Raw genomic sequence first — 6,000 nt, forward strand, 5'->3', positions numbered from 1 at the left:
CCTGGTCAGGGGACTGAGATCCCATAGGCCGCATGGTATGGCCAAAAATAAAACACAAATTAAAAAAATAAAAAATTTTTAAAAGCACTGCAAATTTTGAAGCTAGTTCAGCTGCCATTTAAGGTTCTAGAGATACGTATTACTCAAGTCAGCCTCAATGATCAGCGTAGGGCCAGTGGCCGCATGATAAGAACACAGTTAAATTGTTTCCAGATATCTAGATTTCATGAAAAAGGAATCTTTACATAAGCTTTCCAATTTGGTGTGATCCTTCTGTGGAAGCTTTTCCAAGATGTATAGAGAATCGAATATAGCTAGATAAAAGGACAAAACTTAAAACTTCAAAAATTATAGATTTTAAGTATTCTGTCAAGTATCTGCCACTTAGGGTTTTCTGCTTCGAGCCGGCTTTCAAATTTATGGTTGAAAAAGATATTAGCTGTTTTCAATTCGAAATTGTATTTACATTTGTTTTAAGTTCAATGACTACCACATTTCACATTATTGCATTCTAGTCAGTGCACTAATCTTCATTTTAAAGTGTTTTGTGAGCCCTTAAGATGCGAAAAAATTAACATATCATGAAAAGGGCAATTCATTTGAGGATGAAATTTGGATAGGAGAAATTTCTTCAGTAAATACATATGTGAGCAGGCTGGATTCAATATAAACCACCTTGAGGTTTTCCTGTTTCATTTCAAAAATAAAGCAGGCAAATTTAAAAACAAGAAGAAACCTACAAGTAAACGTAAGTTTGATAGCAACTCCTTGGTTCTGCAGAGAAGCCGCCACTTTCCTGGTTGATTTTGTTTTCTATGCCCATGATGTGAGAGAAAAATACCAGCGAGGAAAAAATAAAAAGCTGAAAAAATGGATTTTGATTAGTAAGGAAATGGTCCTGATTGTGAGTTTCTAGTTGCTCTCATTCTTCTGGCTTTCCTTTCAAAAGCCTTTTCTTTCATGTTTTACGCTCCCAAGCTGTTAATGTTCCCTGATTTGTCGGTTCTGCTTTCAAATCAAGCATTCAGTACCTATACCTGTGCTTTTCCGTCTCTTTTATTGCTCTGCATCTTTTGATGCCGGCAGTGATTTAGGTATGCTTTTATCAAGTCCCCAAGATTCCCTGAAAAGACGTCTTTCTTCTGGCTCTTTAGGATAGCACATTCAGCTTCATTCGCTTCAATTCCACAAACCTTCTCTGAGCAACCTACTTGTGCTAGGCAGCTGGTCAGCAAAAGCAGAGAATCCATGGTCTCCATTTACGGGCAAGCTCTTCTTAATGTTTCTTCCAGCAGGATATTCTTACTTCTGATGTCTCACGTCTCTTAATCCCAATTCATGCATGTCTGCTCAGTCGCTCAGTCGTGTCTGACTCTTTGCGACCCCATGGACTGTAGCCCGCCAGGTTCCTCTGTCCCTGGGATTTTCCAGGCAAAAAGACTGGAGTGGGTTGCCATTTCGTCCTCCAGGGAATCTTCCTGACCTCGGGATCGAACCTGCATCTTCTGCATTGGCAGGCAGGGTCTTTATTTCTGAGCCACCTGCGGAGGCCCCAATTCCATCACAGACCTCATACTTTGGATAAATGACAGCCCAGGTCATGAGCAATAAGCTAAGTTTCAGAGTTGGGAGGAGACTGAACTTCATGTCGTGAAGCCATACCCAGTGACCAGACGGTCCGCTCTCACCATTTCTGTGTCTGAATTCAGTGACTCAGTCAGCTGGCATTTAATTAGTTAATAAACAGACCGCTTCATGGAGAGCCTGCATTAGCATCTGACACCGGCTGGCAGATGAGCTTTCTTGATTGATTAAAATATACATTTAAATATATTCCCTTAATTTATATCAGTTGCAAAGTGAGGCAGTTATCTTTATAACTGAGAGCATTAGCGTAAATTATTTAGTATCTTCATTCTAATTTGCACCATATTATAATATCTATCTTGATCTCAGAACTAAATAAATCATCTGTCCCAAATTCTAAGCACACTGACTCCTAAGATTTTTATATCTCTTTCCCATCTTCGCCTCGAAATTCTTCCGAAGGAGACTAGGACTTCCAGGAATAGCTGTAGATTGCTAAAAAAAAATGCTGTGGTCATTTTCAGAAGATGTTGGGTTCAGATTCTGATTTATGTTTATTTAAATATATTATCATACTTTGAAAATAGAGACTAGTCTGAACTTTCTCAAGGTGTTATGGGTTTTTATTTGTCATTGTTGCTGTTTTGGAGGTTTTGTTTCTAATCTGGATTTTAAAAATCCTTCTATTATCAATCATCGCTGAGAGCTGATTATGTGGCTGGTTTTGCCCTAGGCTCCCTAGGTAGGATGGCACAAAAAGAAAGAAGAGATTTAACCATAGTTCTGAAGAATGAGGCATACAAGAGATAAACAAAGAAAAAGTAAAATATTGCACAATGAGTTTTGTACAAATATATGTAAAATACTTTTTCAAAATAATTTTTACTGGTAATAAATACATGTTAATTACAGAAGGTTTAGAAAATAGAGGAAAGGACCAACAAAATCAAATTGCCTATAATCCCATAATTCAAAAATAACCATTACTGACATTTTGATGCTTAGCCTCCCACACTTATCTTTTTTTTCTTTTGTATTTTTCTTCCCAAATTATGACTATACTAAGCTTACTATTCTATGGTCTTCTTTTCCACTTAATGTTATAACGTGAACATATCCCATGTTGCTAAATATTATTCTAGGATGTCCTTTAATGACTGCAAAGTATTTCACCATGCAGATACAATGTAACTAAAGTTAACCAATTCTCATTGCTGAATACTATTCATCTTATGGGAATATTTAAAATAATACTTGAATATTTTAAATAAACCTTTGCACATATCCATAAATAGGAAAGTTTCTTGTGGTAGACTTTACTAGTGCTAACTAACATCTGTTTCCTCTACTGCATGAGCAATTATAAGAGAGATTTATGAGACAGGAGACCACTGAGGACCTTTAGAAGACATTTTAGAAAAGTTTGGGGTCAGAACCAAATTAATCATGGTGGTGATGGGGAATAACAGATATTTGTTATTAGATGGAAACTTAGAAATCAGATCACAGGGAAACCCCCCCACCCCAGTGGTCCAGTGGTTAGGGCTCAGTACTTTCACTGGGTGGCCCAGCTTCAATCCTTGATTGGAGAACTAGGATTCCACAAGCCACCTGGTGTGGTCAAAAAAAAAAAAAAAAAAAAGGAAGGAAGAAAAAGAAAATTTGATACCAGATCCAAGAAATGGTAATACAGATAAGCTTCTGATTCATTTAGGGGATAATACCAAACAGACAGGAAAAAATCACATGACAGTTAAAAGTTTCAGTAAATTTCAAGACAAAAATACAGGCACAGTGAAGGAGTGAATGTCAGGATTTTTTAGACCAGAAAATTCAAATATTTTGTTTATATTACTGCTAACATTTTTAAAAATTAAGTATCCCCTTAAGCAATTTAAATGTGCATATATATCTTGTATTATATATTTATAATTCCAAAACTCTGTTTTGAAATATACTGCAAAATCTCTAAGTGCCCTTAATTAATATATTTTGAGCTATGAATATATGTTAAATTACAGATTTAGCTCATTCAATTTGTGGAAAATATTTGCCATAAAACCAAATAGTCTGTAAGTCCTCATTCTAAGAAAAAAAAAATCAGCCAATCAGATTTACTGTATGCTAGAAAAAGAAAATCTGACTTTATTTTTCTAATTCAAATAAAATGTTAATGAACGTCCCCATGGCGATCTTTTTATTTCTGAATTCTCTCTTTAATTATATCTGAGATAGCTAGATAGTTAGGTTGATAGATAGGTGGATAGATAGATGACAGAGAAGGCATGATGTTTTGCCCTGAGTTTTTTACCTTGATGAAATAAAGTAGAGCATTCTTCAAGATTTCATATAGTAGTTTTTTGCTTGGATCTCAAAGAACTGTTTCTTAGAAGTGACACATCCATAAAGGACACTATTGTTTTATGCTACATACGTGTTTACATTTTTTGCAATGATTTTTGTGACCCAGAGGCTTTCACAATGGGGCAAGAAGATTAGAATGGATGAAATTTGTAAAGTGGAACAATTTCTAAAGAGGAGGCAGGAAAGGAGTGTTGCCCCACCACAGACCTCAGGCAGATTAACTGCGGGGGACAATGCGATTGAAGTTCATAATCAGAAGAGTGATGCCCTGAGAGTTTCCATCCCCAGACACTCTCCGGAAAGCCTTTCTTACGTCCCATGTTGAAGAGCCTAGATAAGGGACCAGCAAACTCTAGCCTATGGGCCAAATCTGACCTGCTGCCTCCTTTTGTCAATAAAATGTTATTGGAATACAGCCACGGTCATTCATTTACGTATGGCCGATGGCTGCGTTTACACCACAAATTCCTGCTGAATAGTTATAACAGAGACTGAATGGTGCTCCAAGTTTAACGTATTCACTATCTGGGCCTTCACAGAAAAGTTTGCTGACTCTTTCTAGAAATTATAAAGTTGCATAAGTAGATCAGAGAAAGAGAGAGTCCTTAAGGTTGTGCTGGGCAGCCTAAACTGTGCTACTTAGCTGGAAAAGATTCGTAAAGGGGAAGAGAAAAATAAATAAACAAAAAGCATGCTATTACTGTATCAAAGATGAAAAGTCCATATCATAAATAAGCAAGCCCATGCTTGGTTTTATAGACAAGAGAATTACACATGAAGAAGAAAGGTCCACGAACAATGCTTTAGCCAAAACAGAATGAGCCATTACAAACACATGGTATCATCCAAACCAATATAAGAGTAAATTATTCCCAATCACATGGGCATCTCCCCTGGAAGTCTCAGAGTAGCAGTTGGCAGTCAATGAGATCCTTAAGCAGGTTTTAATAATGGCGGATGTCTTCACTAATGCCTCTAATTGATTCAGATATGAAACCCAAGCTTGGTAATGTAATCTAAATGGTATTTAGTTGTCTAATGTGACTCTGATTTCTCAGAAGAGGCGATAGTGTATAGGTTAACTCCCACTAATTTTTTCTTCTATCTACCATTTCAGTAAAAATTATATTCATTCAATGCATTCTTAAAATTAGCATAGACAAACTGTAAAGAATATCAGCAATGACAAAAGTAACAAACACCAATACAACACCAACTTGAAGGAACTATGGTTGAGATTATTTTATAAATATTAGGAATATGACTTTTGTGTAGATGCAGTAAATCCAGCTAGGAAGACTACGTGTATCTTAGAAGAAGGTCCTAGAAAAACTCCCTTAATAAACTGAAAAATTTGCTTGTATTCACCCCATCAGTTGCAGTATCATCAGCATGTCTTAAGACATTGACTACATCTGAATGTAAGATGGCAATTTTTAAAACAGCAGATGTGATTGTCCTGTTCACTTATAATAAATAGAAGAAATTTTTTTCGTAAGGAGGCTTTTTGAATTATTAGAAGTTTAAATTTGAGAGTGTCTAAATTCATTGTTTTTTTCCTCTCTAGTTTCCAAGTGTGATCAGAGACTACTTCCAAATTCAGCATTTAATATTTAGTACAATAAACATTAAATGTCTTATGCAGAGACAGATATACCTACGGTGATGGTGGTGCTCAGCCACTCTGTCAGTTTCAACTCTGCAACCCCACGGACTGCAGTCCTCCAGGCTTCTCTGTCCATGGACCTCTCCAGACAAGAGTTCTGGAGAGGGTTGCCATTTCCTCCTTCAGGGGGATCTTCCTCACCAAGGGATGGAACCCATATCCCCTCAGTGGTAGGTGGTTTCTTTACTACTGTGCCACCTGGGAAGCCCCAGATAAACCCATAAACTTCACTATACCTGGTAGACATTGGTTCTAAAGTTCCAAAATAAAAACAATTTCTACACGCCTGTATTTAAGCATTGGTGTATTAATCACAACCCAAGAAGGAGACAAAAACCACATGGTGATATTTTTTCTTAATACATATATTTTATTGACGTATA

Source organism: Muntiacus reevesi, chromosome 4 (genome assembly GCF_963930625.1).
Source record: "Muntiacus reevesi chromosome 4, mMunRee1.1, whole genome shotgun sequence".
Classification (NCBI taxonomy): Eukaryota; Metazoa; Chordata; class Mammalia; order Artiodactyla; family Cervidae; genus Muntiacus; species Muntiacus reevesi.